At 38.6% G+C, this 25,193-nt stretch overlaps 1 pseudogene; it reads right to left on the reverse strand.

The window, feature by feature from the left end:
• Positions 1 to 2,071: 2,071 nt before the first annotated feature.
• LOC147492974 (UDP-arabinopyranose mutase 2 pseudogene) lies at positions 2,072 to 2,713 on the reverse strand (annotated as a pseudogene).
• Positions 2,714 to 25,193: the final 22,480 nt, after the last annotated feature.

Raw genomic sequence — 25,193 nt, forward strand, 5'->3', positions numbered from 1 at the left:
ACATGGTATGTGACAGTGAAAACCAACAAACAATTTTCTACACCAATAACTTGGCATACTTGAGTTTGTAAGATAACCTTAAGTTTGAGAAAATGGGGATCTTAAGTTTGAGAAAAGGAGTAACTTAAGAGTACTCTAACTCTGTCTTTTATGATCCAGTGCACTACAAATTTGCCGCTTTTAGTTAAAAAAGTTTGGTGAGCGTGTCTTATCTCCTCAAAACTCATACTTCCTTCCCTTTCGGGTAAAATCCTCCATTGTTTAACAGTGTGAGTTCTGAAAGGTCTGGTCAGTTGATTCTCCCACTCTCATCGCTTATTTGAGAAAAGAAACACTATATCATGGATCTCTATGAGCTGGAAAACCCTTGTAAGGCTTCACAAGATAATATCCAAGCTCGGCAAGAAGTGAACACAGGAAAAGACGCAGCACTACCATTGATTAGCACTACCACCGCAGCACATCCAAACAGGAATGAAACGCGTTCTGCTAACACAGTCTCCTTTGCGGACAAGGTACGCGGAGACCAGCCACACCAAATAAATGTTACTGACCTCCCAAGACCAGAAATGAAAGGCAACATGCCGTCAATCCGCTTAGCTAAGCAAGCAGTTGAAAGAGGGAGACGGTACTGCCAATTCAGCCTCATTGGTAGACTAGATTTTAACAAAATCAAGCTTGAAGAAGTTAAAAAAATTGCACTTGACCTGTGGAAGCTACAAGGGGATTGGAAACTAGTGCCATTGGGGAAGGGATACTTTATGATAAGGTTGGTATGTGAAGAAGATTTACGGAGCATTCTGGGAGGAGGACCATGGAGATTTGGAGAGCAAATTCTGCGACTCACTAGATGGACTCCGGACTTTGATCCAGCTAGCCAGCGAACCTCCACGGCATTTGTTTGGGTAAAGTTCCCAAAGCTCGGCCAGCAATATTGGGACTACGAGATCCTCATGTCCATGGGCAGAGCCCTGGGGTCCCCAGTGGGGGTGGATAAGCATACACTGAACAGGGACTTTGGCTTCTATGCGTCGGTTTTGATTGAGATTGATCTGGCCAAACCAATCCCACAGCAGTTTGAAGTAGAGGAGGAGGAAGGAAAGACCTTCTTGCAAGATGTGGATGTAGGAAAACTGCCCAAATTCTGCCCCCATTGCAAAGTGGTAGGGCACATCATGGCCGAATGCTCAGTCATGCGACGCAGCAGGGAGAAAGAAGGAAGTCACAACCACACCAGAAGCACAGGCAAGGAAACTGCAAACTCGGACCAAAGCGAAGAACTTCCGAGGAAAGGAAAAAATAGAAACAAAAGGAGAAACAGGAACAAGGATACCCTCGCTGGTCCCAGCGGCACAAAGGATCCTCAAGGCATGCACAACAATAATCCTGACAACAGTGAGGTCTTTCATGACACAAGCTCGGAGTTAGTGGATAACAATGACAGGGCCTATAATGATACTTCTTCATTGAAGGCAGCAGCTGCTACCGATGAGGCCAATCAGGTGGTTCAGGAGAATGCGGAGAGGGACAAAGTACCCGACCCACTGAGTGAGGGACAGTCTAGCCCAATTCAGGAAGGAGAGGTCACAACACTCGCGACGTATAACTCCCCAGAGGTTGTAATTCCGCTACAAAGGCACTCGGCTATTCCTAGTGAGCAGCAAGGAGATCTCCAAGCATCGCAGAACATGTTTCAAGTCCTTGCTGAAGCTGACTACTTGTCAAGGCAGACCAGCTGGGCGGACATGGCAGAGGAGCTAGATGAGGAAAGCACAGCAAAGGAAGGAGAATGGCAAACTCCTAAGAAGAAGTACAACAAGTTCTTGGCGTACCATCTAGAGGGGGTGCTGGCGTAATTTTCAGAAACAAGGACTTGGCAATCATGGGGGTTCTAGCAGTTGGGCTCGGTGATGTTACCTCTTTTCAAGCTGAGTGCGCAGCTATTGTCTACGCAGCAGAGAAAGCTAAAGACATGAACTGGAACAGAATATGGATAGAGGCAGATTCACAGGCGGCGGTCACGGCATTCTCAGGGAATGACATACCATGGCCACTTAGAGCCCGTTGGAAGCATGCAACCAAGAACTTACAAGAGCTGAAAGCATGTCAAAACTGCATCTACATACCTAGAGTTTCTCTCATGAGGCTTCACGAGTTGAGTAGGGGCATCATAGTCAGGGATGTTGAGCCAAAGTCCATGAAACAAGTAGTAGGTACACCCTCACGGAGACTGAAAGGGTACCCACGGACAAAGTCTGCACCTTCTCGGTATGGATCGTAGAGAGTGTTAAAGAAAAATGGAGTGGCAGGACAAAGAAGATTCTTAATATGCTGCTCAAGAGCATTGATATCTTTGCCCGATGGATCTTTAGCAACAAAGCAGTCATCATCAATGGTGAAAATATACTTCTTCTTAGAAACCATATACCCAAAGCAACGACAAGCAGAATCCTTAAAACTAATACAAGAAGCTTTAGGACCCAAAATCCTATTAATATCATCACGATTATACAACATGTTTTCGTAATCATATCCTTCGATTCAGGGTACATGAATTTTTTGGTGGGATCACCATCTTGAACAATGATTAAATGATATGGTGATAAATATGGCCTCCACATTTCCAGAAATTCCAGATTTGAATTGTTGGTATCACAATATCGAGCTCATCTTTCAAAAGTGGTGTTGGAATTACTGGATGAAGATTCGCCATTGTTTTAATCTTCTACAACTTCTTTCACTCTATCACAACATTCTGTTTTTGAATTTCTAGTTCTTTAGAAGTAGCGATTCTAGTATACTACATTACCAAAGATTCGAGTTTGAAGTAATAACCAAAGCTTCAAACTTTAATTCGAAAAATACAAAACCAAAAATCAGAACTTGAAGTATATAATTTCTAAATTTAAATGGCGTGCACTGCCGAGAATCAAGAACCAAAGAAATGGCTTTTAGCAATTTGAAGAAACAATTTTCGTGGTACACTTTCGGCTCCTCGGTCGATGAAGAATGGTTTTTCGGTTTTGCTTTTCCTTTTTTTTTATGAGTTGTAGCGGTAGTTTCAATTCTTAACTTTCTTTTATCGGGTAGGGTTTATTTTGGTTTCCCAAATTGTTAGAGGTGACCGCCAAAATAATTCCTACCAGCTAAAATCATCCCTACCTAATAATCTTTATTTAATAATTAATGGCGCCGCCAATTTCAATTGTGTAGAAAAATAGAAATTGGGTGAAAAAAGGAAATTGTAATATTAAATTTTTTAATGACGCCAAGGGCATTGCAAAAGGTAAAATACTTTTTTGCGACCACTGCGCCGTAGCTGGTACTCAATTTTTTCATTAAAAATAAAATTTCAGTTAAACAAAAAATTTAAACAAATGCTTTTGCAACGCCAGCTAGCGTCACACTAGTTATATCCCCATCAGGTGGTACTAATAAGACGGAAACGTTTGAGCAGCGCCATTAGGCGTTGCAAATGCTATGCTTTACCAACGAAAAGCAGGCGTTGCAAAAGGTTGCGTTGCAACAGATCCCTTCTGTTGTAGTGATACCCCTTCTTATTTTTAACTGTTTGTATAACAGAGAAATTAGGAAGTGCCAGAAAAGCACTGATCTATTGATCCGCAAGCTACCATTCCAACGTTTGGTTCATGAAATTGCACAAGACTTCAAGCTGAAAAGTTAATTATTATTATTATTATTTTCTTTTTTTTTTTTTTTTGGGGGGTGCAAGCAAACCCAAATCTGTATTACTAAATTCTCTCATACACCATTCCCTCTGCATTTTCCCAAACATGTATTACTAAATTCTCTCATGCACCATTCCCTCTGCATTTTCCTTCAAAAATAACAGATAGCCTCTCTTCTATTGGTCCTATATGTACATAGCATAGTTACATAGTCAGATGCTCTGTTTCCTTCTCTATATATTGTTGGGATATTTGGCCTTTACAAAGCCAATGATGAACATTTATTATTTATACATGATGATTAAATACACAAATCTTATTATTATGCATATGGGTGAACTAATATCATATGATGAAACCATAAGTTCCATAGGTAATAGAATTAGAACAATCAAGCATATGAAGAGTCATGTCCGGGAGATTTGATTGTATCTATTTACCTAAAATGCTCACAGTTAGGGGTGAAGTCGGATGCTTCACTTATAAGACTGTAATATATATAACTGCTATATGATAGGATGATGATATCTTAATCATTTGAGTATGACTCTAAGTTTGTATATTGGTGTAGTCACATGACTGACACTGAGGGGATCAAAGTGAGAACACACTATAAATTCACTATTAAGGTTAGTGTGCAAATCTCACTCTACTAATTAATCCCTGGACTTGAAGAATTGTGAAAATTCATTGTGTCTCAAATTTATTACTTTGAAACATTAAAAAGTAATGTCTATTCATAAACTAGACTTGATGTTTTGGGTAATGAATGTAGGACGTCTTGAATCACGAATTCTAATAAAGGATCCACTACTCTACAGAGTTATGTATTAGGAAATTGTGACATAACTAATTGAGCTCAAACCCGGCCGGTATAAGAAATAGTTTCTTAATGCTCAATTGATGTTAAATGTCACATTAGGTCAATTAGACATGGGTGTGATAGTGAAGAACAAATTCCCAATGGTCTAATTGTGAATACAAGTAAGGTGGAGGGACTTAGATATAATTAATGGTAAGAAAGGACTATCTTGAAAGTTCCAAGGGCCTTATTGTAAATATGAATTTGTTAATGGGCACTTTCTATATTAAAGAGATATATATTAAAAGTGTTAGTATATCAAGTACAAGTACTTGTATGACAAGGACTTGTCCTCTTAAGATAAGACTTAGAATCCTAAGTGGATCCCACTACACACACACACTTACGTATTCTCAAAGTTTCTTTATATAAGAGAATGACTTTTTGGAGAAAGGGACCATTAGTCTTTCCAGGAAAAGTACAACTAAAAGTAGGAGAAAATCAAAAGTGTTTTGTGGTGTGTTGTGTGGTGAGTACCACTAGAAGGTTGAAGACTAAGCGGTCGTTTGTTTTTCTGAGCCTCTGAATGCTGAATGCTGGATGCTAAATGACCCATCCTCTGAATGCTAAATGCTGATTGCTGAATTATGAAAAACATGTTTGTTTTCTGTTAGAATAACCTTGCTCTGAAGGCTGAATATAAATCATTCAGACAATTTTACTCATGCTATATATTTTAAACATTAACTTGATTTCTTATAAAACAAAATATATATTATATTTGAGGAGGGGAGATGGATTATCGAAGAAAAGAAATGATAAATAAATTTATTTAAAATATGCTTTCACAAATATATTTTAACGGCTTATTTTCATATTTTGTTTACTTTCAGAAAATATATATGTAATTCTATTTTTAACAAAGTGGATATCATTCACCCAAAAAAATGAAAAAACTTGTGACGCCAACATCAAATTTTGAAAAACCTATTTTGAAGCCATAAAGGTCAAGATAAGAAAGTAGATGGGTTCTTAAGATTGGGTTCTTAAGAAAGGGCAAGAAGGGACTTCCTCGTTTCAAGTATTAGAATTCAGCATTAAAGAGAAACTTTGGTGCTGAATGCTAAATGTTGAAAGTACCACTGAATGCTTAAACTACTTAAAAAAACAAACAAGTTTTGAGTCTCTGAATGCTTAAAACTTAAGTTTAAGAGGCTCTGAATGCTGAATTCAAAAAAAACAAACAACCCCCAAGTGATTTGGATTCAGATTTGGAAAGTTTCTCTTTATTGTCAATCTCCAATTTCGGCTTTGAAGGTATTTTTCTTTTAATTCTTTTTTTGATCAATAATAGATTAGCATGTCAAAGATGTAGGATTAAAGTAATCTCAACATATATATGCTGGAATTCAATACTGCTAAAAGATAGGCAGTGTCCTTTAATGGCTTGCGTTAATGATTTGAACTGCTCAATCTAAACTATGGTTTGGAAGTCGATCCGGGCTATTAGATGTTGTGCACCTATAGTCTCTACGGCTTGTAGCCCAACTTCAATAATACTGTACCTTGCAGCTTTTGGATGAGAACTGACCTGTGTTTTGAGCTACCATTATATATGAGTATGTACCACATTATCAAACTTATCACTTATTAGTCCACCATAGCCTTATTTATTTGCTTGTAGTGACCATCTGAATTAACCATAAGAGCTAGACCACTACCTTCTGATTTATCTGCCTGTTGCTTGGTTTATCCAGTTTCATCCTGTAGATATTCTATTTTTCAAGATAGTCTGTATCCCTAACTTGTTCAGTATTGTTCTAGTCTCCTCTGTGTTTGTTGCTTCCTTGATTTCCTTCTGTAGATACACCTTCTAGTCTTCAAGGTAAAAAATTACTTCACATTATTAAATTAAAGTTAATTACATGTTCTTCAATTAAGTTTTTGTTATTGATATATACTTGCTTTGGGGTGTTGGTTATGTGGACGTGCGATTCCAGAGCCATGCTGTTGTAGCACTTCAAGAAGCAGCAGAATCTTATCTTGTGGGATTATTTGAAAACGCCAATCTCTTTGCAATTCATGCAAAGCGAGTTGCAAATTTACAATCACGCCCAAAGATATTCAGCTCGTGTAGAGGTTTAGTATTTTTGGACCTACGACTTGAGGTTGGGATTGATAGGAAGTGGTTGCACTCTTTCTTGGGACAAGGGTTGCCTACGTATCAAGTTTCTCTGGGTAAATTTGAATCAAGCCTTATGTAGTTCATCTCTCTCTACTTATAGATGTTTGAGCTGACCTTTCTTATTTGCTCCAAGTTGTTGTCAAGGATAGATCCACATTGTGTGCTATCTTGATGATTCGCCATTACTCCTGATGTTACAAAGTAAATGTCTCCTTGATTGGTGCGTTGACTGAACTCCAAGATTGCTCTAGATGATTTGCTTCCATATATGGCTGTAACTGAGATTTGGGACGATCTGAGTTTGGGTCGTTATGATGTGTTGGTCAAGTGGTACGAGCTGGTGGAGATATGACCTGGTGTGGACACGTGTGCTATAGTGGCATGAGCACAGAACGGAGGGTACTTACACAACCCCTTTTATTTTATTTGTTCTTTGGACAGCTGTATTGTGAAAAGGAAAAAATAGAATAAAGCGTTCAACACGTGTCGCACAACTGGCTTTGCTGGGTTTGAAAAATGTGCGGGAACTGTTGGATCTGACCCATGGGCCCGAAATCGTGGCGGTTTGTGGGCGAGTTATGATTGTATTGTGTGGGAAACCCAAACATTTTATCTTTTTTGAGGTTTGTGCAGCTGAAGGGTTTAGGGTCTGGCGGTGGTTTCTCACTTCTCATTCTATCAACACGAGTCAAGAAAGTAGAGAAAAAAGAGAGAAAGCAAAATTTTTTTGAGTTTTCGTCTTCAGGTACGTCTTTTGAACCTTAAAATTTGATATCATTGCTTCTTTTGTTATTGCAATGTTGATTACTAGTGATAGTTTGAGTGGGGAAGTGGAGATTGATCAGTGGAGAGAGAGAACTGTAAGTGATGGTGATGATGGTGCTAGGGCACGTAGTGGAGGTGAGGCGTCATCGTCATCTTCATTGGAGACGATGACTTACGTGGTGGTGTCTAGGTCGGTGTGGGATAACTTTGGGGATTTGAGAAGGGAGTTTGGGATTGATAGCCCCGATCTGATGATATATGACCTGAGCGATAAGAAGAATGTGTTTGGCTGTGATTATGTGCCTCGAGATGGTGGGGTTGTAATTATTTATGGCCAACTGAAGGCGGGGTTGAGGTTTCCGTTCTCACGTTTGACTTTGGACGTTCTGAACTTTTGTGGTAAGCCACCCTTGCAATTTGTTGGTAATAGTTGGAGGGTGCTCCGCATGTTGGATTTGTTGAGACTCAAAGGTTATAACATCTGTTTGTCTGACGTGCTGGAGCATTTCGCTATAAAAATATCTTCTGCTTTGAATTTTGGTTTTCAAGTGATGAGGGGTAAGTCACCGGTGATTGTTGGTGTGAGTAAAGAGGAGTGGTGGCGTAGGCCTCTTTTGATTGTGGGGAATTACTATCCTCCTGGGTATGAGGTGAAGAATTGTAGTGTGAGGACTGATGGTAGGTTGTTTATTTGATGTGGGTCGTTTTTATGTTGTAAGTTGTAGTTTGTAGGTCGTTTGTTTTGGTTATAAGTTTGATATAATGACGTTTTGATGTTTGTTTGTTTTGCAAAGGTCGTAGTTCAGAATCGTATGTCCACGGGGGCGATTGAAGAGTTTCATAAGCTGACTCTGGAAGAGAAGGCGTCTTTGTTGGGGGAGGTTGCCCAATACTTCCAGAGATGAGGCGGTGTAAAGATTAACAAGAAGTAAGCTGAGCAGAAGAAGAGGGCTCATAAACTTGTTCTTGATATCTCTGATTCTAGCTCGGACACTGGGATGGAGAGGGAGAGCCAAAAGAGGCAACCTGTTTATGGAGTGAGAATGGCTGGAGGAGCTGCTGATAGCCGTTCTGCCTCTAGACGTTCTGAGGGGGGAGATGGTGACCGAGCTGGTCGTTGTGCAGGTGGAAGTGTTGGGGGGAGTGGTGATGCTCCTGCTCCTTTCCGGAGGCCTCAGCTGAAGAGGCGCCTGAGGAGGTTGAGCCTGGGGGGGGTGAAGAGGACCTGAACTGAGTATAAGGAATGACCTAGTATGTGTAGGAACCGTTATTTCAGAATGACTATTTCTACAAACCGCGAACACCACGCGCAACAGAATTAATGGGTGTCCACGATTTGTGATTGGAAACATACCTTTGAATCCGATTTAGAAAACTCTGAGAATCCAAGCTTTATGAAATCCGAAATCAACCTCTTGATCTTCTGTTGTATTCCTTTAGAATAGATTGGACGTTGTGTGGACAACGATCTACCAACCCCTTTCTTTCTCTCAAGATCAGAAACGAATTCAGATATACTTTTCTTGCCTCTTTTTCAGAACCAGTGAATAGTGAATTTCAGCCAGAGAGAAAGAGTATTCTATTTATAGGCTACAACAGGGACCATGAGGAGAAATTAGGGTTGGGCCTCCTAACGGGCTTGGGCTTCCCATGTTTGCCCCGAACACACGGCCCAAGTCCATCAACAAATGGCTTATTCCATTAAAGGCCATTGTTGCACTACCTCCCTAATCCCAAATTATGTGTCAGCGTTTATGCGCTCTATATTATATGCTCGTTGATCTCCCCGTGTTTAAGATATCGAATGTCCGTTGATTAAGTCAAGTTATTGACAACTACATTAATCAACTTCTTATGTCCTTGAGTAGTACCACTCAACCTCATTGTCATGTCGGAATAAATCCACCTGCAGGGTTTACATGACAATCTTTTTGAGCTCCTCAAGGGGACATCATCAACCCGACTTCTTGCGGGACACATATTCTTTCTATAATCAACAACACACCTTACATACAATGTCATTACCCAATCCATCGAGTTTGTTGATTCACCAATGAATCTCACTCATTGATGATTTAAAGTAATGTACAATGCACGTAAGTGCCCGTTATTATATCTGGATTAGGAGGACAAACATCCATAATAACAGAGGCGTTTGTTCTCTTATATAGTCAGTATAAGGAGAAACAACCTCACTTGGTCCTGTTCAATACACACAAAGTATACTAGTGTAATCCTATAGTCAAGATAGACTAATACCAGATTATACTACAACCGTACCAATGGTTTGTCCAAATCCATCTAGGTTGTAAACGATTAGTTATACTTTGTAAGGTACTGATGATATGATCTTCTGTGTGTCCACACCATATCATCTACAACATAAAGTATTAGACACATGCATATAACTAATAACATATATAATATGCATAACATTTGCCCATATGATTCTCATTCAAAATATAAAGAATTAGAGTTAATACAAAAGTAATGCTTTTAGTATATAACCCTATCAGTATGGTGGAAGGTCATACTTTTTCAGGTCGGGCTCTTTTAAAGAGGATGAATTTGAAAGAGTTGGCTGTTGTTAATGTGGGGGTGGCTGATGCCCGGGGCAAGAAGAAGGCTGTGAGATTGAGCCAGCTGCCCAGAAGTGCAAGGGGTCAGGGAGTGCGGCCCATAGTGACAAGGCTGCTGAGTCTGCCGTCCTAGATAGGGTGGTCAGCTACTATGACCCAGTGAGTAGTTTGAGAAAGCTAGTAAACAATAGGGACTGCAGCTTCACGTCTTCACTAGTTGCTGGAGGGCTGCTGGAGAGTATTGCCTTGGATGGAGATAGGCACCAGCTGGAGACGGGAAAAGATTTGGAAGCGAACCTAAAAGATATGGATCGCTCCCTTTGCTTTGTAAGTGTCCCTCTGATCTGAGCTTTTGTTTTGTACTTTGATTTATTGTGTTATGACTTATCTTGTTGTTTGTTAGGTCATGGTCATGTATAGGAAGCTAAATGAGATGGCAACTATCTCTGACCTATACAAGAAGGAGCTGGATGCTACCAAGGAGGCCTATGGCAAGCTGGTGGTGGTGCAAGAGGTGGGGCATGCTGAAGTTGGGGCTGAGGGTTTAGGTCGTGGAGTTGGCTGGTAAAGTTGCCTTGTTGCAGCCGTCTCTTGACGCTTCCAGGGTGGAGGTCGGGCATTGGGTTGTGGAGTGCAAAAATGTGCAGGTCGTTACTGAGCGAGCTTAAAATGAATACAACAATCTGGTTGACCTGGTAGAGAGTGGTGATGTCTACGTTCTGGTGGATGATTATATGGAGCTAGAACGTAAGTACAAAACCCTCAAGAGGTCGGTTGAAAGTGGGGCTACAACATTAGCTGTGGAAAGTGCTGTTGTAGATGCTAGTAGATGACCTGATTTACCCACTGACCAGAGTGCTGCTCCAGCTACTCAGCCAACTGAAGATGTTGCCACAGAAGTGTTGAATGCAAGTGGTGATCCAGCTAGTGGCCCTGTTGGGGAAGAGGGCAGCCCACTGGCGCCCTTGAATGTGGAGAATCTTTCGTTTGTTTAGTGATCTTGATCTTGTGAGTTTTAGTTGAAGATTCTTTGAACAAAGTTTAAATATTTCTCTTTTTGATACTGATAACTGATCTTTTATGATGGGGGTGCTGAGGTCATTTTCTCAGGATAACCTGGGGGCCTCTAGCATCTAACCAAATTTGTATGAAGTAAAAATTATTTAAATTACTTACTTGTTGAGATGGTGTTTGAAGTTGGTATGAATGTGATTGTTTCTATTGCTTTGTTGTTTGAAGTCCTGTGTTGTTTAGTAATAGAACCAATGACCTGCTGAACTTTGTTAGGTCGTCAAATGGTGATAGGTCATAAAGTGTTTGTGTACGACCTGATATATGCGCGTGGTTGGCACCTAGGTTTCCTCGTGTCCTTAGGTGTATGTTTTGGTTGAGTCATTCCTTTTGGGGGAACTCCTTATTGATTTTTGACAGCTAATTAGCCTTTGAATGGCCATTGTAGTTGAGTCTAACTTAACCCCTTTCAGGGCCTTAAGTTGACTAGGGGTCCTTTTAGGGGTCCCCTGGATTGTATTTGTCTGATAATTGGCCTTTGTGTGGCAATTACAGTTAAATTATGCTTAACCCTGGCACTAGTGTTAAGTTGATTATGGTTCTTTTGGGGGACCGTAGATTGAATTTGACTGATAAGTAACCACTGTGTGGCAACTATAGCTAAGTTGTATTCAATTATGGTATTAGTGCTAGGTCGGATATTGTGATATCCCAGATCGGTTAGCGCGTGCAAGATGTGCGGTATTTGTGTAATTCAAAGATAACATTCATTCATGAAATGCTGATGAAATTTTATTCATTTGATTGATACATCTGGAGACAAATTACTGAAAAAAATGCTTGAGTTGAGCTGTGTTCCAAGGTCGTGGAAGCACATCATCGAGCTGAGTTTTGATCCAGTACGCTCCATTTCCAATGACTTTGTGAATTATGTATGGGCCTTCCCATGTTGGGTCAAGCTTGGCTGGTGATAACGTCTTTTTGAGGACTAGGTCGCCAGCTTGGAAAGATCTTGGGATGACCTTCTTGTTGTAAGATCGTTGGATTGTTTGGTGGTACCGAGCTAGGGTTATTGCAGCTGTTTCGGTTCACTCTTCTAGGAGATCGACTTCTTTGGCTAAGATGTTGTCATGGTCTCCTGATTCAACGATGTTGGATCGTGTGGTTGTGATTGTGAGCTCTGACGGTATGACTGCCTCTGTTCCGAAGCAAAGTGTGAATGGAGATTCTTTGGTGCTGGCTCTGGCTGTTGTTTTGTATGCCCATAAAATGTTCTCGAGTTGTTCTGGCCATTGGCTTTTCTTGCTTTCCAACTTCTTTTGGAGATTTTCTTTGATGGATTTGTTCGTGGCCTCTGTTTGGCCATTGCTTTGTGCATATCTAGGTGTAGAAAATGCTTGAGTGATGTGCCATTTATGTAGAAATGCCTTGACTTGTGTGCCAGCAAATTTTGTCCCGTTGTTCATGACAAGGGTGTGGGGTAGACCAAATCTTGTGATGATATTGGTCCATATGAAGTTGATGACATGGATTTCCTTGACTTGGACCAGCGGGATGGCTTCCACCTATTTGGTGAAGTAATCTGTGGCTACTAGGACGTATTTAAGTCTTATTTTCTTTTGTGGGATGAATGGTCCCATGATGTCTAGTCCCCACATATGAAAAGGCCATGGGATGGCTATGTTGATCAACTCTCGAGCCGGACTGAGATGGTTGTGGCCAAATGTTTGACATTGGTAGCATTTGAGGACATATGTTTTTGCCTCGATATGCATGCTTGGCCAATAATACCCTTGGGCGATTGCTTTGTGAGCCAGAGATCTTGCTCCTGCATGGTTGCCACATTCGCCTTTGTGAATCTCGTTAAAGATGAGTTGGCCTTCGCGTGGAGTTATGCATATTAGGTGGGGTCCTCCTGTGGATTTATGGAACAATCGTCCATTGATCACTGCATATCTGGGAGCTCAAAATTGTGTTGCACGAGCATTCCTTGCCTCTGCTGGGAGCTCACCATGCAAAATATACTTCTGGACTGGGCCTATCCAAGATTGAGTGATTTCTTTATTAGATGAGGGTTAAAATCCGTGAGGCTGTTGACACTTTCTTGCAAGTAAGCAGGCCTCTCTAGGATGTCGATGTAGACTGTGCTGGGACATGCCTCTTGGGTTTTCGAGGCTAAGAAACCCAGGCTGTCTGCATGTCTGTTATCCTCCCGGGGAATATGTTCCAAGGAGTATGTTTTGAATGAGGTGATGATGTCATTGACGACCTGAGCGTACTTGGCTAAGTTTGCTCCGTTTGTCACATACTCTTTGGTGATTTGTTTGACGATTAGCTATGAGTCATTGTAAGCCTTGAGATTTCCAACTTGTAGTTGTTGTGCCATGCAGAGTGATAAAAGGGAAAACGCTAGTTTTACCTACGAATACAATTACGACAAGGTAAGTAAAACTAAAGCTTATTTACGCTTATGTTATCAAAGTTTTCTACTCTCGATGCTATTGCAATATAGTTGGAATAGAAAGTTCGTTCCACTCCTAGTTCTTTAGAATTTACGTTAACTAAGATTATCAATTCTATCAAAGTCGATGAGAGTAATGATGGATTATGTAATTATGCTACGATGGAAATTATACTAATCAAGATGCGATAAATCAAACTACGAAAATACTAACTTGACAATATGATGAGGAATTAGGGGAATTTGATTCCACCTTAACTCGACTTAATTTACTAACGAAGAATTGTCGTATCTGAATTGTAATGCTTTCGCATAACAACTGGGTGTTTCTAATCCCTAATTGTTCATGGTAATCTCTACCAACTAACAACTAGCATGTGAAGCAATCAAACCCATTCTCATGGTGAAATAATTACTTTCTAGAATGGAATAAAACATTACGAACTACTCTACGCTAATCGAAATCAAGTTTCATCAAGGCTTCCTCAAACCCCTCTAATGGAGGTTTTAGCCTTGAATCATTATACTATCATTTATTAATTAAACAAGAACAAATATAACAACTCATTATTGAATATATGATTAAACCTTATAATCTAATTGAACAATAGTCTAAGATTCAGAATGGATTAAACTGAATTTAAAACTAATTTAGAACTAAGATTGTGAATACTAATTATCAAATTAAAACAAATTAATTAACAATTTAAGACAACTAAACCTAAATAAGAATTGAATCAATAAACTAAATTGAAATGAAAAACTAATACTTTTTTCTAAAACTAAATCTGATTCTAAATAATAATCTACTTTGTTCTAAAACTAATTGATTTAATGTAAAAACTAGATCTAAACAAATTATTGGATAATGGCTAACAAAAAAAACTCTCTCTTTAAGAGTTAAGTCTTGTGTCTTAAAATGGAGGAGACCAGATCCACTTTTTCGTACATGGGCTGAGGAGCCATGTTTTGGGCCGAAAAATTGAGCCTAAATCCCAATTTCTTTAGTCCACAAAGGCATTTTCAGCTAGATTTGACTTCAACAGCCTTTTCGTCCACTTCTGCTCCTCTGATTTGGTCAAGGCTTGGACCATTAGAAATATCTTTCCGAGCCGGTCATTTTGACATAAGGTAGGCCCAATTCCGAGGTCTTAGTCCAAAGATACGGCCTCCGGAAGTTCTGCTGACTTTTGTGCGCTGTTCTGCGTTGACTTTGACTTTTTAGCTTTGACCCGGCTTTAAATGGGCTTTTTTTCTCCTTGGATCTTGGCCTTTAATCATAGAACTTCTTAACAACCAACCCTTGCTCCATTATCTCGCAAAAAGGGGGCATTTTGCACATATTCGACTCCAATGCCTGAAATATATAAGAACACGATAACAGTACTAACTCTTACTTATTAATCACATAATTAGTCAAAAAGCAATATTGTTAATTAAAGGGTTAAAACTACAGTTTTGGGCTCTTATCAAACCACCTCCAAACAGCATTTTGCTTGTCCTCAAGCAAATATGAGAAATTAGAATAACTGACCAAAAATAAAGTTCTAACTAATCTCGTTTCGCCGAGTGTGATTGCATTGACCATATGCAACAAGGCCTTAAACCACTACGAATTCCCTAGTGGACGAGTTATAGCCTCGTGAGAGTTTTCCAGTGAAGGTACTCACAAACTTCATCTATACTACAACGACTAAGAAATAAAACTATTGTTTCCTTATTTATTGTCTAAATTATCTATACATCTTACTAGCAATGAATACAGAATAATCAAGTCGAAACCTATACTAATATATGCATAATAATCAATCATCTACGAAAAACATATATACAATGAGTAATAATATGAAATGCACTAACAGGTCCATTTTTGAAACTTTGGAATAGCGTCCTTAAGTAGGTCCTCACATAAATGTCAAGACAAAAACACTCTGATTTTTCCGCTCAAGTTTTGGTACTCCAGTGTGCAGTGGGCGCACTTTACCTTACAATCTCAATGACACATAAGGAAGCCGAAGTCGATCAAACACATTTGCCACTTACTAACACACTAACCTATTCCTAATTGAGCTAGATGTCTTTATTAGGTGTTGCGGGGATTAGGAGATGGTTTAAGAAGGAAGGAAATGAATATTCAAAAAGGATAAGTCTGAGATAATAGATTCTTCATATTATGTAACTAGAGAAAACCTTGTTCTTTACTTTTGCTTCTACACTTTGTTTCCATCCTTAGCCATTTTTTTTTTTTTTCTTTGGCTTTTGACTCCTTCGATTATGTTTTTGGAGTTCTAACTTTTTTTTTTCTTTTATTTATTTATTTATTTATTTTTATTTGGATGGAAACTTTCTTTTCTTATTTGAAGCGACTAACAAATTCTTGATTTCAAAGGTCTTTCCCTTTTCTACTCTTCCTCTCTATTCTCAGACTCGTTCTAAAATGGGTAGGTTGATTTTTTATTTTGTTTTGTTTTTGTAAAAGGGTAAAGGATTTGCGGTTTATGAAAGGCTAAAGAAAGGCTCAGAGGGGCGACTAGCGGAAAATAATTTATAGGTTTGAATTTTGGGCTATATCGATCCAAAAAGGGCCTAAATTCTCGCTTAGGATATGGTATAGTGATCAAGCAAGTGGACGTGTGATTTCTCTATCCGGATTTTACTTCTCCCTTGTGTCATTTCTCAATTGTTTCACTCATATAAGGCTTTAGGCTATATTCTCATAGGATTTGTAGAATAAGTACTCTAGCCTAGATTTCAGAAACTTACTTCCAAACAATCATAGATACTCATGCAATATATTTATAGAAAGATGCAAAGATTATTATCTACATATTAACCTAAGTTTCTAAAAGCTATTCTAATGCAAAAACTACGTGAGACTTCTAGATTATTAAGAGCATAGAGAAAGAAAACAATACCAATATTCCTAAGTGTATAGCATAAACTTTTTATTTATATTTTTGAATTTTTGAAATTTTTTGAATTTTTACTAGAAAACAAGTGCATATTGTACATATCTATATCCTAACAGATGCCTTAATTACACTTGTTTCTATGCCACCCCCAAACAAGAAGCATGCTTTGTCCTCAAAATATTGAAATAAAAAGGGTTGAAAAATACCATGGAAATGCGTAAAATTTGGAACATCTACAAAACAAGGTTAAAACATACTAATATAGATAAAGAAAAACAGACGCAACTCTATATGAGTTCCACCCGTTATGGGGATAACTAGAATCAAATTGCTTGGGACATAAGCAGACACGAACTGAAACTAAAAACTTACCTTAACTCCATCATTTAAGCGTCATCCTCCTCCTCTATAAAGAAGTGAGGTTCCTTTGCATCTTGCCATGCTATGATGACTTGCCAAGCCTCACGCCATTTATCATCTACGATTGCTAACCTGTTAAGTGCCACTTGGTTGGATGGGGTGTAAGGTGCAACCTGATGAGGTTGTATCCTCCACCCTTGCCAAGTCATTGCACGGAAAAATCGAATAATCTAATTGGTGGGTCTCACACTGTCGACCTCAACCCAATTCGTGAAGCGGGCACAAAAAACAGGGAAGAAACATAGCATAATATGGCAAACTGAAACAGGCATAAGAAGGTACTTATGCCTCATGCTATGGGATCGTGCTAAACTAGACATTAGGATATGGGGAATATCATAGAGTGTACGTCCCTAAACTAAAGCAAGGAAAATATCACAAGTTTCATCATTAACAGAAGAATAACACCATTCCCTTCTATTGTTTAGCATGATCCAAAACATAACAGTGCCCACGTTCATGGACAGGCTTCCAAGGGTGACGTTATATTCCCCTTGGTCCTCTATCCTAAAGATTCCTGCCCCATAATGCTCATGCAAATTCTCATAGTTATAAAGGTACATATTATCGACCAAATAGGCTTGTGAGTCTTGTATTTTAGCGGGCATAGCAAGTCTAAGAACAAAGGCTATCAAGAACCTAGTAATTTCCATTTGTTCATCCTTAATGGTGATAGAGAACACTTGTTCTCCATCCGGTCTATCAAAGAACTTACAATTATCATAAAAATAAGATGTAAGTGCAGGAGAATAAAGTTCATCCTAGCGGTTCCCAGCCTACATGTATGATCACCTCGCGGAACCAAGCACCATAGGTGTCGCTTCCTAACAAGTCTTCAAAAGACTGCTCCAGTATGACTGTAGGAGATGTCATCACAATAACTACTCTCTAGAAGAGCTGCAAACAACCCTGGAACAACTTGAAAAAATCGGAATTTTTCTTGGCTACGAAGGTTAGGGCGCGGGTTGTGCTCAGATGGAAATCGAGTTACAGGCGCTTCAGCACTAGGCTCGCTCAGAATTGGTCTTGCTAGGGCGCGGGTCGCGCTCCGTGTGTGAAGAACAGGGTGCAGTGAAAATGAAGAGGAAAAATTGGAGGTTTAAGGTGAGATGAAAGTGAGATGTGTAGGTTTTAAGTGTAGAATAAAGGAAGTATATATAGGGTTTTAGTTTCTAAAATGAATCGACAAGTTGCCAAAATTTTTAAGGTAATTGCCGGAAACAAAATATTTCCAAAACTTAAAACGGAAACAACTCATATGCATTATTCTAAAACAAACCTAATATCTTTTAGATTGAATTTAGAATAGCAACTTCCTAACTCATTGAAATTTCATCCTACCACAATATCTAATTATAGCCACACCAATAATAGCAACATTATTCTCGACCAACTCATTGCAAAATTACTTCTAAAATGGTGGATCATATAAAAGCAATGCTAAAAATAATAATACCACCCCCAAACAATTCGGGAAGGTGGGATTTACGCAAAAATCATCGCATGCTTAGACAAAACCCAAGTTAAATTAAAATAGAAATTCAAATAACAATTAACTACAGAATTCAAATTTAACTACTGAATTTAACAACTTAACATCCAATCTACTAAAAACAATAAAAACAACATCAAAACAACAAATTTATAGAACAGAGTTTAGGATGAAAATACCAACACCTCACCCCCAAACAAATTTTTTAGAACAAAGTTTAGAAAATTTGTTTTAAACGCGGGTCTTTTAAAGTCAGATTCCTGAGACTTCATCTCTAACATATGTATATAATGAACATGCAGTTTACCATATATCAACAACCGAAATAGTTGTGGATCTTGCCATAAATAATTAACATGGAATGCACCCCCAAACAGAATCAAGCACTAAGATTTCCTACGATGCAACTTAGTGAAATGAAAGCGAAGTCTGATAGACCTAGAACGTAACCGAGCATACACCTTCTTCTTCATCTTTGAACGAAAGGGTGTCCAAGTGAATGATCATGAGAAAATGGATGTTTGTGGAAGATATATTGGATATGTATAAGTTTTAGAAGGAAATAATGGAAAAAATGGGAGTGTGAGTTTAGCACAAAACTCATTCATGGTGTAGGTAGGAAGTGTCTCAATTCTGAAAATGAAGGTGTCAAGTGCCTTTTCCTTGGGAATTATTTCCGTATTAGGAGGATTTAGAAAATTATAAAGCACAGGAGAAATAAGAGGGTCAAGTGAAAACTCAAGGTTCCTTTGAAAAGGTGGAAGGTAGGGAAAATTGGTGATGGAAGATGAATGAGTGACATGATGATGTGAGGTGGATGAATGGGGCTCGACTAGAGCTCTCAGGTCTAGATCATCAGAAGCCTTGAGATATTCAAGATATTCCTCAATAGGTGGGTCAAAAGAATCACTAGGATAGAGGGTGAAAAATTTATCTTCCGTCATAGCGTCAAGGGATGAATGGATGTTGACAGGGAGGGACTCGCAAGGTGGCAAGGAAGAGTTGCAAAAGAGTCGAAGGAAATCTTCCTCGACTTCCAGGGAGTTATCGTCGAAGTTGGAACTTACAAAGGAAAGGAATTTGTGCATCTGATTATCGGGAAACGTGGTTTTGAATTAATCTTGAGCTAAGATCTCGATCATGCTAACCTCTCCATCCGAAGTCGTATCTAGGAACTGTTTCATTGTTTTAAAAATATTTACCTCAACAAAAAGATGGCCAAAAGACATGGACATCGAACCATCGCGGCAATTTATGAGCGCATTGGTAGTAGCCAAGAAAGGACGCCCTAAGATGATCGGAACAGAGTCGTTAACGACGTCCTTATCGAGGATAACAAAATCAGCAGGATAGTAGAAATCCTGAACCTTAACAAGCACGTTTTGAACCACACCCTTAGGATACTTAATAGACCGATCCGCTAATTACAACGTCATTTTAGTAGGTTGCATCTCCTGTAGACCTTTTTGTTTGTATAAATAATACGGGAGTAAGTTAACACTCGCCCCCAGGTCTAATAGCGCGGTCGTCGTGTGGGAATCTCCTAAGGTGCATTGTACAGTAGGACAACCAGGGTCCTTATACTTAACGATTCCATTATGTTCGGTTAAAGTTGGAAACTGTTAAGTTAAAAAGGTGTCTTTAGGAATATTTGTCTTACGCCTAGTAGTGCACAACTCTTTGAGAAACTTAGCATGGTGAGGTAACTTTTTAATAGCTTCGAGAAAAGGTAGGTTTATCGTTAGATTTTTAAAAACTTTCCTAAGCTCATCAAAATTTATATCTTTGTTTAACATGGCTAATCTCTGGGGAAACGGTGGTTTCTCTCTATATTTAGCATATAGATTAACAGGCTGTTTAACCTTGGCTTTCTGTTTCTTAGGTTATAGCTTAACTGGTACCTTTACAGGGGTAGGATCTTCAGTTTCTATTTCGGTATCTAGTTCAATATCTGGTGTAGGGACTACTGGTGGGGTAACTATAGGCATAGTTACGGCGTTATCAACCACTCTGCTAAAATGGAGAGTGGTGATGGCATTTAGCTCACCTACGTTTGCATTTTCCTTACTAGCATTACCATTTACCTCAAAGGCTGTGTTTGTTGTTTTAGGATTAGGTATCGCTTGACTTGGAACATACCTTTGGGTTGTACTTTCTCTTGGGCTAACTACTGTAAGGAAAGTTGGATGGCTTGTAAAATCTGTTGTTGGGATTGCATAAAGGTGTCAAAGCGATCCGGTTGTGGAGGAGTGTTTGTTACAGGTTGTGTGATAGGAACTATGTCACGTTGATTATTAACAGGTGGGTTGTGATAGTTATGATTAACCGGAACGATACCTCTATTAGCATTATAATTATTATTGTTATAATTATTATAATTACCCTGACCTTGTCCTTGTCCTTGTGGTGGAGCTTTGTTGTAATTGTTTGCTGGCCTAACATTTTGATTATTATACCCTGGAGATGTAACTTGTTGATTATTTCTCCAACTGAAGTTGGGATGTTGTCTCCAAAGGGCATTAGGAATAGGATAGCTATTAATTGAGCAAACATTATCTTGTTGTGATGTTTGTTGTTCATAAGCGAGAGGACAATAGGAGTAGGGATGCTCATGACTCAAACAGAAATTACATGGATTAGAGTTGACATTCATGATGGGGATAGCCTTTTGTTGAACAGAAATAGCTTATACCTTTTTAGTTAGAGATTTGATTAATGTTTTAAGCTCAGGATCGGGTTTAATCTCAAACATACCGGCGGCCTTAATTGTTGAAGAAGAACTGGAAGAGTGGGAGATATCGTCACTACCCCCCCAAATTATTATTACGTCGCTTTGTTTGATCTTCTAAAAATGTATAAGCCTCTAAGGTTCCTTTACTGAGGAAACTACCCCCATTCATTATGTCAAGGACCTCTTTATAGTGGTGTAATAGTCCCTTGAAAAAGGCACGAACTAACGTGTCTTTCGCAAGGTTATGATGTTGACACTCTATAAGAAGGTCAGTGAAACGATTCCAAGCCTCTAAAAAGGATTCATGAGGATTCTGTCAAAAAAAATGATTCTTGGAAAACATTTCATCTATCTTCAGTGGTGGGTAAAAATGTTCTATAAATAGTTGAACAAGTTTGGCCCATGAGTCCACAGAATTAGGTGCTTGGGCAGTTAACCAAGACGCCGCCTTGTCGGCTAGGGTGAAAGGAAACACCCTCAGTTTAATTTGTTCAGCACCAACCGTAGGATGATGGAATGTGGTAAGGACTTGTTTAATCCTATGCATGTGCTGATAAGGTTTTTCATGGTCTAACCCATGAAAAGCGGGTAACAAATTAAATATATTTGGGGGGATTCGAAAATCCCCCATTGGGTCTGCAAGAACGATGCAAGATTTTGGGCTATCGTTCAAGGCTTTGTAAAAGTTAGAGAGAGGCAACTCTCTTTCTTCAGCCATTATATCAGGTGTAATATGTGGTATACTAGCTAGAGGTGTAGTGAGTGGTATACTAGAAAGGCGTGTTTGTTGATGTTGACGATTGATTACGTTAGGCGTTTTTCTTCTACCTGACCTTAATCTCATGCAAGGCTAAGATCAATCTTAACTAAACACGACAAATGTTAAAACAATCCTGATATGCTAGTATAAACCTCTAACAGGAGATGCGAGGAGTGGAAGAAAGAAGTACCTGAATGCCTCCTTGCTTCGCTTATGAATAACGCCTTGTATACGCGAGCTTAGTGAGTGTAACAAGTTAGAAACACTGAATAACTTGAAGTAATGGAAGTTTGTACTAACCGGGAAAATCGGGCTGTTCAGAAGAGGGCGCGAATCGCGCTCAAGTCCAACTTGAGTTCCAGGCGCTTCAGCGCAGGTGGCGCTCGAAATTTGCCTTGTACGGGCGCAGGTCGCGCTCAGGCTTGTTCTTGGAATTTTTTTTTCTGAAACAAACAATCACAGTTAGAATCAAACAAGGGTGGGTGGGTTTAATGGGACTTTGGGAATACTAACAGTACTAATGAAAATAATTCTAAACGGAACTAAGATGGCAGCGGCGCCATTTGATAAAAGGGAAAACGCTAGTTTTTCCTACGAATACAATTATGACAAGGTAAGTAAAACTAAAACTTATTTACGCTTATGTTATCAAAGTTTTCTACTCTCGTTGCTATTGCAATATAGTTGGAATAGAAAGTTCGTTCCACTCCTAGTTCTTTAGAATTTACGTTAACTAAGAATATCAATTCTATCAAAGTCGATGAGAGTAATGATGGATTATGTAATTATGCTACGATGGAAATTATACTAATCAACATGCGATAAATCAAACTACGGAAATACTAACTTGACAATATGAGAAGGAATTAGGGGAATTTGATTCCACCTTAACTCGACTTAATTTACTAACAAAGAATTGTCGTATCCGAATTGTAATGCTTCCGTATAACAACTGGGTGTTTCTAATCCCTAATTGTTCATGGTAATCTCTACCAACTAACAACTAGCATATGAAGCAATCAAACCCATTCTCATGGTGAAATAATTACTTTCTAGAATGGAATAAAACATTACGAACTACTCTACACTAATCGAAATCAAGTTTCATCAAGGCTTCCTCAAACCCCTCTAATGGAGGTTTTAGCCTTGAATTATTATACTATCATTTCTTAAACAAGAACAAATATAACAACTCATTATTGAATAAATGATTAAACCTTATAATCTAATTTAACAATAGTCTAATTAAGATTCAAAATGGATTAAACTGAATTTAAAACTAATTTAGAACTAAGATTGTGAATACTAATTATCAAATTAAAACAAACTAATTATCAATTTAAGACAACTAAATCTAAATAAGAATTGAATCAATAAACTAAATTGAAATGAAAAACTAATACTTTCTTATAAAACTAAATCTAATTCTAAATAATAATCTACTTTGTTCTAAAACTAATTAATTTAATGTAAAAACTAGATCTAAACAAATTATTGGATAATGGCTAACTAAAAAAACTCTCTTTAAGAGTTAAGTTTTGTGTCTTGAAATTGAGGAGACCAGATCCACTTTTTCGTGCATGGGCTGAAGAGCCATGTTTTGGGCCAAAAAATAAAGTCTAAAACCCAATTTCTTCAGTCCATAGAGGCCTTTCCAGCTGGATTTGACTTTAATAGTCTTTTCGTCCACTTTTGCTCCTCTGATTGGGTCAACGCCTAGACCATTAGAAATATCTTTCCGAGCCGGTTGTTTTGACATAAGGTAGGTCGAATTCTGAGGTCTGAGTCCAAATATACAGCCTTCGGAAGTTCTACTGACTTTTGTGCGCTGTTCCTGCCTGCGTTGACTTTGACTTTTTAGCTTTGACCAGACTTTAAATGGGATTTTTTCTCCTTGGATCTTGGCATTTAATCATAGAACTTCTTAACAACCAACCCTTGCTCCATTATCTCGCAAAAAAGGCGCATTTCTACACATATTCGACTCCAATGCCTGATATGATAGGGTTATATACTAAAAGCATTACTTTTGTATTAACTCTAATTCTTTATATTTTAAATAAGAATCATATGGGCAAATGTCATACATATTATATATGTTATTAGTTATATGCATGTGTCTAATACTTTATGTTGTAGATGATATGGTGTGAACACACAGAAGATCATATCATCAGTACCTTATAAAGTATAAGTAATCGTTCACAACCTAGATGGATTTGGACAAACCATTGATACGGTTGTAGTATAATCTAGTATTAGTCTATCTTGACTATAGGATTACACTAGTACACTTTGTGTGTATTGAACAGGACCAAGTGAGGTTGTTTATCTTTATACTGACTATATAAGAGAACAAACGCCTCTGTTATTATGGATGTTTGTCTTCCTAATCTGGATATAATAACAGGCACTTATATGCATTGTACATTGCTTTAAATTATCAATGAGTGAAATTCATTTGTGAATCAACAAACTCGATGGATTGGGTAATGACATTGTATGTAAGGTGTGCTATTGATTATAGAAGGAATCTGTGTCCCCCAAGAAGTCGGGTTGATGATGTCCCCTTGAAGATCTCAAAAAGATTGTCATGTAAACCCTGCAGGTGGATTTATTCCGACATGACAATGAGGTTGAGTGGTACTACTCAAGGACATAAGAAGTTGATTAATGTAGTTGTCAGTAACTTGACTTAATCAACGGACATTCGATATCTTAAACATGGGGAGATCAACGAGCATATAATATGGAGCCCATAAACGCTAACACTTAATTTGGGATTAAAGCGGTAGTGCAACAATGGCCTTTAGTGGAATAAGCCATTTGTTGACGGACTTGGGCCGTTTGTTCTGGGCGAACATGGGAAGTCCAAGCCCGTCAGGAGGCCCAACCCTAATTTCTCCTCATGGTCCCTGTTGTAGCCTATAAATAGAATACTCTCTCTCTCTAGCCGAAATTCACTATTCACTAGATTAGAAAAAGAGGCAAGGAAAGATAGATCCAAAATTGGATCTAGCTTTGTGAGAAAGAAGGGGATTGGTAGATCGTTGCCCACACAACGTCCAATCTGTTCTAAAGGAATACAACAGAAGATCAAGGGGTTGATTTCAGATCTGATAAAGCTTTGATTCTCAAAGATTACATTTTAGCCGATTCTAAAAGGTATGATTTCTATCCCCCATTAATTCCGCTGCGCGTGGGTTTCTCGCGGTTTGTAGAAATTTTGCATTCTGAATAACGGTTCCTACATGATATACATAAGAACATGATAACAGTACTAACTATTACTTATTAATCACATAATTGGTCAAAAAGCAATATTGTTAAAGGGTTAAAACTACAGTTTTGGCTCTTATCACGGAGGCCTGTGATTAATGCTTCAT

This window comes from Coptis chinensis, chromosome 6 (assembly GCF_015680905.1).
Source record: "Coptis chinensis isolate HL-2020 chromosome 6, ASM1568090v1, whole genome shotgun sequence".
NCBI lineage: Eukaryota > Viridiplantae > Streptophyta > Magnoliopsida > Ranunculales > Ranunculaceae > Coptis > Coptis chinensis.